Below are 11358 nucleotides of genomic sequence, written 5' to 3' on the forward strand. Positions count from 1 at the left end.
GGTTTATCGATGAATCCTGTTGACTACACACACTTCCCTCCTCCCTTGCTGCCTCTGATACCATGGGGTGGGAGTGGGAGGCGGGAGCCAGTGCCCGTGGGGAGCCAGCTTTTAAACCGGCTCCCCATAAGCACCAGATCATGCAGAGCCACCTGTCCCCTGCCCCCATGCTGCTGCTTCTGACAGAGAGGGAGTAGAAGTGTGAAGGGTGAGGGGGGCAGGTGGGAGCCAATACACGCAAGAAGCCAGCTTTCAATCTGAGTCTTCACGCATATTGGCTTCTGCAGAGCTGCCTCCTCCCCACGCCCCCCACTGGCTCCCACAGAGGCAGCGTGGGGGCAGGAAAAGGGAGGCTGCTCCATGGGAGATTAGTGCAGCCTCTGTCACAGGGAGCTTGGGCCCCCGAAGACTGGGACTGTTGCCACTGAGCAGCATCTGTCCGCAGCAGACCGAGGCTAACCGTTGACAGAGGCTGCTCTATGGGATGGCAAAGCAGCTTCTGTTTGCTGGTCCAAGAGGTGAATATAGCTGGACCACTTGATAATAGTGATCATAATATAATTAGATTTAATATCCCTGTGGCAGGAAAAACATCACAGCAGGCCAAAACTGAAGCACTTAATTTCAGAAAGGGGAACATCACAAAAATGACATTAGAAAAACAGAAATTAAAACGTAAATTGCCAAAAGTGAAATCCCTGCAAGCATAGAAATATTTTAAAGACACCATAATAGATGTTCAACTTAAATATATACCCCCTATTAAAAAGAGAACCAAAAAAGTGCAACCATGGCTAAACAGCAAAGTAAAAGAAGCAGTAAGAGGGAAACACATGGGCTACGTCTACACTGCAGGCTTTTTGCACAAGAACATATGTTCTTGCGCAAAAACTTGTGGAGTGTCTAAACTGCACGCAAGTTCTTGCGCAAGCACATTTACAGAAAAGCATCGGAAAACAGGGCTTCTTGTGCAAAAGTTATTCTTCTCCCCATAAGGAATAAGCCCTCTTGCACAAGAGCTCTTCCACAAGAAGGCAGTGTAGATGGGAAACAGGGGTTTCTTGCGCAAGAAATCCCTATGGCTAAAATGGCCATCAGAGCTTTCTTGCACAAGAGAGCATCCACACTGCCATGGGTGCTCTTGCGCAAAAGCATATCTCTTCCACAAAAGCACATGGCAATGTGGATGCACTTTTGCACAATAATTTTTGCACAAGAACTCTTGCACAAAACAGTTCTTGTGCAAGAAGCATGCAGTGTAGACGTAGTCATGTTGTTTAGAAAGGAAGTTAAATGTAAGTGAGAAAATAGAAAGGACCATAAAACTCTGTCAAATGAAGTATAAAAAATCAATTATGAAGACCAAAAAAAAATTAGAAGAACAGCTAGCCAAAGACTCAAAAAGTAATAGCAATGCTTTTTAAATACAGTACATCAGAAGCAGGAAGTCTGCTAAACAACAGTGGAGCCTCTGGACAATGGGCATGCTAAAGGAGCACTCAAGGATGATAAAGCCATTGTGGAGAAACTAAATGAATTATTTGCATTAATTTTCATTACCGAAGATATGAGGAGATTTCAAAGCCTGAGCTAATTCCTTTTGGGTGAGAAATCTGAGGTACCGTCTCAGATTAAGATGTCATTAAAGGAGATTTTTGAACAAATTGATAAATTAAACAGTAATAAGTAACTTGGACCAGGATAACTAAAGGAACACAAACATGAAATTGTAGAACTATTAACTGTTATCTGTCATCTATCATTTAAATCATCTAATGTACCAAATGACTGGAAGATAGCTAAGGTGATGCCAAGTTTTAAAAAGGGCTCCAGAAGTGATCCTGGCAATTAAAGGTCGGTAAGCCTGACTTTGGTCCCAGGCAAAATGGTTGAAACTATAGTCAAGAATTATATAGTTAGACATACAGCTGAACATAATTTAACCGGAGAAGAATAAATATGGCTTTTGTAAAGGGAAATCATGCTTCACCAATTTACTAGAATTCTTTGAGGGGGGTCAACAAGCATGTGGATAAGGGGATCCAGTGGATATGGTATACTTAGATTTCCAGAAAACTTTTGACAAGGTCCCTCACTAAAGGCTCTTAAATGAAGTAAGCTACCATGGGATAAGAGAGAAGGTTCTCTCATGTATTGGTCCTAAAAGACAGGAAACAAAGGGTAGGTATAAATGGTCAGGATCTCTCAAAGCTGGGTGACTGGGCAACAAAATGGTAGATGAAATGTAATGTTGATAAATGCAAAGTAATACACACTAGGAAATATAATCCCAACTAAGCATATAAAATGATGGGTTATAAATTAGCTGTTAGTGCTCAAGAAAGAGATGTTGGAGGCATTGTAGATAGTTCTCTGAACACATCCCTCAATGTGCAGTCAAAAAAGTGAACAGAATGTTGAGAATCATTAACAAAGAGTTAGATAATAAGGGGAAAATATCACATTGCTGATCTATAAATCAAAGGTATAGCCACATCTTGAATATTATGTTAAGATGTTGTGACCCCCATCTCAAAAAATATGTTGGAATTGATTCTAAAAAAGGCAACAAAATGATTAGGGGTATGGAATGGCTTCCATATAAGAAGAAATGAATAACACTAGGACTTTTCAGCTTGGAAAAGAGATGATTAATGAGGGATATAATAGAGGTCTATAAAATCATAACTGGTGATAAGGCATATTTACTCCTTATCATAAGACAAGAACCGGGTCATCAAATGAAATTAATATGCAGCATATTTAAAACAAATAAAAGGAAGTATTTCTACACACAAGCACATTAATCTGTGAAACACTTTGCCAGATGTTGTTGTGAAGGCCAAGACTATAACAGGGTTCAAAAAAGAACTACATAAATTCATGGAAGTTAGGTCCATCAATAGCCATTAGCCAGGATGGGTCTGGATGGTGTTCCTAACCTCTGTCTGCCAGAAACTGGGAATGGGCAACAAAGAAGGGATCACCTGATGATTATCTGTTCTGTTGATTCCCTCTGGAGCACCTGGCACTGGCCCATTGTCAGAAGACAACATACTGGGCTAGATGGATCTTTGGGGCACATCAAGACTATGTTTTTCATTCATAAAAAGTTATGCAAATTCGGCACGAATTTACATATCTTCTTCCGATCGCTATTTCGAAAGAGGTTTTTTGGAAAAAGCATGCAGTCTAGACATGGCTCTTTTGGAAAAAACCTTTTTTGAAAGAACGCTGTAAACCTCATTTTTTGAGGAAGAAGGGTTCTTTCGAAAAAGGGTGTTTTTTTTTTCAAAAGAACTGCATCTTGACTGCTTGCTTTTTCAAAAAAACCACGTTCAAAAAAGCGATCGGAAGAAGATATGCAAATTCGGCACGAATTAGCATATCTTATTTTGAAAGAAAAACATAGTCTTGACGTGTCGTTGGTCTGACCCAGTATGTCTGTTCTTATGTTCTTAAGATAATATTCATGTACAGAGTGCTTAAAACCCTTTTACATTTCAGGTATTTTAAACTATTAGAAAACTGAGGTGAAGCTGTTGGTACTAGATAGCAAAGCTACAAACCAAAATTAAATGTATATTTCTAGCGATATTTTGTACCTGGAATCCAAGTATTACCTTTGTTGTTGTAGAGGAATTTGTACATTAGATGGTTCATTCATTATATTACATTAAGGTAACGGGAAGACTGAAGTCAATAGGAGCTTTGCTGTTAGATTAAATCAAGCTGTGGGGTCATTTTACATTGCTATAATTTAGGGTATTACACATTATTAAAGTGAATCATTTAAACATTTAAGCTACGTCTACACTGGCCCCAAATTCCGGAAAAGGGATGCAAAGCAGGTAAGTCAGAATAGGGAAATCCGCGGGAGATTTAAATATCCCCCGCGGATTTAAATAAACATGTCCGCCGCTTTTTTTCCGGCTTGGGGAAAAGCCGGAAAAAAGCGTCTAGACTGGCGCGATCCTCCGGAATAAAGCCCTTTTCCGGAGGATCTCTTATTCCTACCTTCAGGTTTCCCTATTCTGACTTACCTGCTTTGTATCCCTTTTCCGGAATTTGGGGCCAGTGTAGACGTAGCCTTATGGTATATTTATATGTAGTGCTTTTCACTTTGAAGGATCCCAAATGTTTAACACTCTATAAGTATAAAGCACCATGGAAATGTACCCATCTCTGCAGTGAAGCACAGAAGTTAGTTGAAAAACAGGCTTCATAAAAGAAGGTAAATAGAGGAATTTTGGCAGAAAACACAAAGGCAAAACCCTACTCTTATTAAAAGCATTATAAGATCTTTAATATACAAGCACAATGGAGCAGGTCTTCAGATTATAAGGGGGTAAATTTATCTTCATTTGTGTTTTCTCCATCATCTTAGATAGAGATCTCATTATTCACACATTCAATAGCCTCATTCCAGAGAAATGTCTTGGAGAGAAGCAATTTTATATTTGTATATGTCATCCTTATCATATGGTATCTCATTTTATTTCCAAACTACAGAATTTGCTTTTAGGTAGTTGGGACAGTTATTCTGAAATACTATTTTATGTAAAAGTACATCTCCCTTGGTCCTATCGAGGGGTAGAGGCAAAAGGGACAACTGCCTGGGGGGCCTTTAAATTGCTGCTGGAGCCCCGCGGGTCATGCTCCTGGCAGCTCTGAGACCTAACTGCCCCCAGCCCTGCCCCTCCTACCCGAGGCCTCATACCCTCCAGGAGTGGCAAGCCGCCCACCCGCACCTTGCCTTCAGGCCCAGCAACTCTATTGACGTGCCTGACCTCTCGCTTCACCTTCCCTCCCAATCTGAGGCTTACAAACTCCATGACAAAATATGGATTTCTATAAAAATGAGAAGGATACAACTTGAAAACAGGAAAACTGCCATTTTAAGGGACATGTGATATCTTGTTTTTTGTTAATACAGGTTGAACCTCTCTAAACTGGGACTCTCTACTCTGCCACCCAGTGGAGCTGCCCAGTGAGGCTGGAAGGCAGCAGGGCGGCCCAGGGAGGCAGAAGCCCAGTAAGCAGGACTGCCACCCAATGGCACAACTAGACTCCTACAGTTCCACAGGGCCAGAAGCCTGGCAGTGGGTCTGTGCATGTGGTGGCAGAGCTGCCATGGTGGAGCTGGGAGCCCTGTGCATGGAGTGGCTGGTGGCAGGGGGAAGCTGGCTGGAAGGCTTGCAGCAAGGCCATGGCTGAGGGAGGTCAGTTGCAGTGCAGGCTCAGAAATGACCTTTCACGGTCTGGCAAAAACCCTCATCCGGGACTGGTCAGGTCCCGAAGGTGCTGGACCAGGGAGGTCCAAACTATACAACGGAGATTGCTCATTGACATTAATATAGAGTATGCGCTGAACATCCCAAAAATGTTAAGGCCAATCCAGGGACAGGAAAATCATCTGAGGCAGTCACATGAAAAGAGCAAAACTAGAATGAAACTCAAAATTGGCAATCAAATTGAGATAGTTTCTTTAAAGTGAGAAATTCTTAACCGTATGTCTCAAATGCTGCTTTAAGTGTGATGCTCAAAAAGTCTGGCACCAAGAGGAAAAAGGGAAAATCCTGAAACATCACTTGAAATACTTGGTTCTCTGCTATATACATCGGCCACGCTGGACAGTCCCCACATAAAAGAATAAATGGACACAAATCAGATATTAGGAGTGGCAATATACAAAAATCTATAGGAGAACACTTCAATCTCCCTGGGCACACAGTAGCAGATTTAAAGGTAGCCATCCTGCAGCAAAAAAACTTCAAGACCAGACTTCAAAGAGAAATTGCTGAGCTACAGTTCATCTGCAAATTTGACACCATCATTTTAGGATTAAACAAAGACTGAGAATAGCTAGCCATTCTAGCAGCCATCAGCTGCTAGAAGTGGCCCTCACCCTCCCTGACTGAATTAACCTTGTTATCGCTAGCCTTATTCTGGCCTGTATATTTATATCTGCCTCTGGAAATTCCCACTACATGCATCTGATGAAGTGTGTCTTTGCCCACGAAAGCTTATGCTCCAATACATCTGTTGGTCTATAAGGTGCCACAGGACTCCTTGTCACTTTTGGTTCTAACTCTTATGCACATGATGAGCAGAACCACATATCTTAAAAATCCTGCAACTATGTTTATTTAGACAAATGCAGCTTCATAATTTCAAGACAGTCAGAGATGCTCAAGCATGTATTTGCCCCCTGAATCAACTCTGGTTCTTGGATAAAACTCCCAATGGTCTTTGTGGAAGTTTTGCCTGAATAAGGGCTGCAGAATTTTTTCTTTTATGCTTTCTTTTTTAAAGCATTCAAAATTAAGTGTATGTTTACATTGATTTTATGGGTTTTTTTGTATTAGTAACACCGCGGTGAGGTATCTCCATAGTGCAAGTTTTTCAGCCATAGTCCTGCAACTAGATGAATGTCAATAGACTTCGGCTCCCACCCCTACAGAATGAGTTGCCAGATCAGGGCTTCAGAAAGGAAGAGAATGAGAAATGCTGAACCACAATAATTTAAGTACTACATTTTTGTTGTGGAATATTGTATATGATCTGAATTTAGGGGTACTACCTTTGAAATGCAAAACTCCTTCACCACCCCTCCTCGGGCAAGCACCACTGCAACTCCAACCCTCTACCACAAGGCAACTCTACAAACCCTTTGGCCTTACAGTATTTATAACAGAGATGGGGAACCTAAGGCCCGGGGCCCGATGCAGCCCCTGAGGCTCAGGGTACCCCCGCCCCAAGCATTGGGGAGCCTGTGGGGTTGGAACACACAAAAATTACTAGCCTGGGCCCCACTAGGCTCTGGTGTGCGAGGGGAATGTGTGGAGTGGCTTTCTGCTTCTGTCGGGGCCTTGTCAGTGAGGATTATTTTTGTTCTGTTTTGTTTGCCTCTCACTTGTGTGCAGTCCCTAACTGATTTTTCTGTGGGTTAGTGGCCCCTGACCCAAAAAAGGTTCCCTACTCCTGATTTAGAGAGATACCACATACAGAAGATTGATAACATTGCAGGTCTCCTCACTCATGCATAATGCAAATCGCCTCTCATACACTTGCACAGTGCGCTTGTGTGTTGGTGGGCAGAGAGCTGCAGCATCTTCGGCTGGACACACACACTTTTCACATTAGATATCCCAGTGTATTGCGATAATAATGCAAATCTTTAGAGCCACATAAAAATCCCAGGAGATTTTTTTTTTCTGGCAACTAGCAAATCCATAAAAAAAACCCAGCCATTACTGATCAATAACAGTCAGGTGCTAACCCTTGCTGAACTAGACCATTCAGAAAATTGTCCATGTGTTTGTGAGCCTAGAGCAAATCTTGCTGACTTGACTCTTGTAATGAAAAAAAAATGGATGTTACAAACGAAAAAGTTCTAAATGGCTTAAAAACTGAAGATGAGGGAAATTGGTAACTGGCTTGTTTGATTTGTTTTTAAGACCTGCAGGATTTTGTATCTATTCACAAAACAAAACAAAAACACTAATTAATATGCTTACTAAATTGTCATCTTTATTAGTTTAAAATAAAATTCACTTCAACTTTTTTTTTATATATTTTAATGAAAAAAATCCTACCTGACAACTTCCAGCTTCCCTGGTATGATCGTCCCCCTAGCAACTTACAATTTAGGCTAGATCTTGAGGGTTTTATCTAGGGAAGAAGAAAAAGCTGGCTGATTTAATAAGCCACTTTTAATTTCTAACTTCTGTAATTTTGCGTATGATTTTATTTCACTTTTTCTCCTAAGCGGAGAAGCTAACCGTAATATAGGATTGCTCATTCCGTTTTTATATCTTTACATCTTCCAATGCAACCTACTGCTTACAAACTACCCTTTCAGATGAATCCAGACAGGCTGGATACTTCCACAATTGATCAGCATTTAAATAATTAGCACTGTTCGCATTTTTCGCTTTTTACAGCTACTCTCTAGCGAGACGATAATTCACAGCTCTGTTACAGTGGATGTGCCGGTGCCTCTCCGGACTGGAGGAGCCACCACTGCACCAGTTCAGCTGGGAGGATCGCTGTAGGAGCACCAGCCTCCAGTGCTGTTGGACGCAGATGTCGCTCCTCTGGCTTGTTAGCCCTTGGGCAGCCGCTGGCTGGAGGGAGCACAAGGCTGGAGCAAATGCCGCCCAGTGCAGGGGCTGCCAGCCACTTGAGGGTCGCTCCGCCAGCTCCCCGCGTCCACCGGAGCCGCCCAGCCAAGCGCAGAGAGCAGCCGGGAGCGGACATGAACCCGCCTCGTCGGCCGGCGGGCGGGCTGAGCCCCTGCCTCGCAGTGCGCTCCAGGTGGGCGGCCCCGAGCCGAGTTCGGGGGAAAGGCGCTGGGAGGGGGAGCGAGGGGCTCGTGGGCAGAGGAAGTGGGGAGCTGTTCGCGCCCCTCCGCTTGTGGGGGCGGGGCAGAAGCAGACCTGAGGGCCCCGGCCTAGGGGCTGTGCAGGTGGCTGTGAGAGGAAGGCGCTGGGCTGAGCTGGCCAAGCAGCCTTAGAAGTGGGTGGGGCAGCGGAGGGGAGCAAGGCCTGTCGGCGGGCGGGGAGGAAGCCCGGGCCACGCAGGACGGGCAGGGAGCAAACGGCCCCTGGCTGCGGTTAGCGGTGGAGAGGGGGGAAAGGAGTAAGAGAGAAACTGAAGGGAGCCCAGGCCTGAAGGGCAGCGGTGGCAGCAAGTGTTGGGAGGTGAGTTGTCTGGGAGAGGCCTGGCACGATAGGCATTTGACCTCGGGCCACTGACCAGGCGGGCTGGATGCTTCCCTGCTTGCTCTCCTCCCCCGCCCCACAACGTTTGGTAAATGGTGCAGCTGTTGATTCCATGCAGTGTAGACTTCCCAGAGTATGTAACTACTATGGCCCTAGGCAGCTCCTTTAGACTCTATTTGTAAAAGGCCCCAGGGATCTGATTTAATTTTCAAGTATGGTTGCAGCCCACAAAACCTCAGCTTTTCCATCAGCATGGAAGTGCATATTGAATCCTGTCGCCGTGAATGGGAAAATAAATATGTTGTTTAATAATATACTCCATCCATGGGCATCTGGTAGCCTAGTCAGGGAAAGGCTTTGCCTTCCCAAACGGCCAGGCATGGCCCCACCCACACCCCTGTTGTCTGTCTAAATGAAGCACACGACCTTTTATAGGGGAAAAGGCAGTATGCCGCATTAGGGTACATCTAGACTACATGACTCCATCGACAGAGCCGTGTAAAGTAGTTTACTCGGCATAGTCAAAGAAGTGAGGCTTTAAATAATTCCCGCTTCATTACAACAAAAATGGCTGCTACGCTGTGCTGACAATCAGCTGATCTGGCACAGCGTGGCAGTCTAGATGCTGAGCGGTTGACAAGGGAAGACTTTGTCAACCGCTTCGGTAAACCTTGTTTAAATCCCCGCTTCTTTGACTATGCCGAGTAAACTACTTTACATGGCTCTGTCGACGGAGCCATGTAGTCTAGACGTACCCTTATTGAGAATACAACAGTTGCATATGCTTTTCAATCACGCACACAAACATACACACGCAGTCTTGCCAGACGATGTTATAGTTACCTGTCCAGAGTCTTTATCAATCTAGTGGCCAGCTGGATTGAACACAGAGGGGGAGCCGGGCTCTGTCGGTCGATCAATCCAAAGCTCCTGGAATGGCAAGATGAACCCAAAGTTCCATAGCAAGCACCCTGGTTTTATAATCCTTTTCTCTGTTGAAATCACTGTATTCCGCTGTGTCATTCTGGGTGTGTCTAGACTACATGACTCTGTCGGACGGAGCTATGTAGATGAGTGTACTTGGCAAAGGGAAATAATCGCTGCTTCATTTACATCAAAATGGCCGCCACGCTGTGCCAATCAGCTGATTGTTGGCACAGTGCGGTACCCTAGACGGGGATCCCTTTGTCATCAGATCCTGTAAGCCTTGTTTTGATGTAAATGAAGCGGCGATTATTTAAATCGCCGCTTCATTTCCCTTTGCTGAGTACACTCATCTACATGGCTCCGTCGATAGAGCCATGTAGTCTAGACACACCCTCTGTGACCAGAATGTTATCTTGTTGATGTCAATCGTTCCCAAACATCTCTTGAAGGCTCATCCTGTAATCAGTCTTTTTGGGGGTGCCTGCTTCGCTTCAAGGTTCATCGATCTGCCAAGTAGTTCAATCACTCCCTATTATTGGTTTGCATTTTTGACACCGGGTCATCTGTAACTTGGTCTTCGCCCATGCTCAACCTCCCTCTTTGGCCATCTGGTTCAGAGCAATATAACTTTTGTACCTTATCTCAACGCATTCATTCCCTTTTCACACACATAAGCAATGTTACTAGAACTTTCAAGGCTATGTCGCACATCAACATCTGTATTGGTAAATCAAGCAATTCAGGCCTCAGCCTTTAACATTCTTATAATCTTCATTAACACAGACACAGTATGAGAGCCTGTCTCTCTACTTACTAAAACTTTAAAACAAGGAAATATAGGAGATATATACTTTACTAAAGAATTTGACTTACTACAATCTTAAATATGATTATATATTACCTTACATTACTAAACCTAAAATAAGAAATATAAAAAGAATAAGACTTTCAGTTCCAACACCCAGCCCCCTCATTGCCTGTTGTACGCATTCTGGGACCGGAGTGCTCCTGCCACCAGCATTCATCTTCCCTATGCTCTGGGGGCTGAGGAGGCTCAGGCTGCACAGCCTCCTCTCTCCCTAGTGCTCCAGGGGCCATGAAGGCTGGGACTCATGCCTATCCCTCCTTTCTCTTCTCATGGTGGGCACATGTACGCTTGGCATGCTCCAAAACCTCCTCCCATCCTTGTGAGCCTGCCTCCCTCTGACCACCCATGACTCTATAATTTATGGTATTGAAGGTACTATTTGGATATAAGACTGCGAGGCCTGATCTGTCCTTAAAACATAGGTCGACCTAGCTACATATTGCAGGGGACTGAAGAATCACAACCTCAGTATAGCTCTGTAGCCCACTAGCTCTGTAGAAAGTATCTGCACTATGGTGCTACAGTATATGCAGCTGCAGTGGCACAGCTGTGCACTGTAGTATCTCTAGGCTAGACAAGCCCTAACTCAGTACTTCAACACTAGGGAATCTGGCATGGTTCTTATGATTGTAGGAAAGGTTGTTGGATAAGAATTTGGTGGAATTTTGTTGTTGTTTTTCCAAAAAAAGTTTGCCTTACTAGAAAGGCAGTATCAGAATGGTATTGAGGCAATGAAAACTGCTACTGGGTGTTCATCCGTGTTGAATTTATTTTACAAGACTTAAGGCCAAGGGAAATGAAACAGGCATGAAAATGAATGGACAACATAGGATTTCA

The sequence above is a fragment of the Pelodiscus sinensis genome, chromosome 7 (assembly GCF_049634645.1).
Source record: "Pelodiscus sinensis isolate JC-2024 chromosome 7, ASM4963464v1, whole genome shotgun sequence".
NCBI classification, from domain to species: Eukaryota; Metazoa; Chordata; order Testudines; family Trionychidae; genus Pelodiscus; species Pelodiscus sinensis.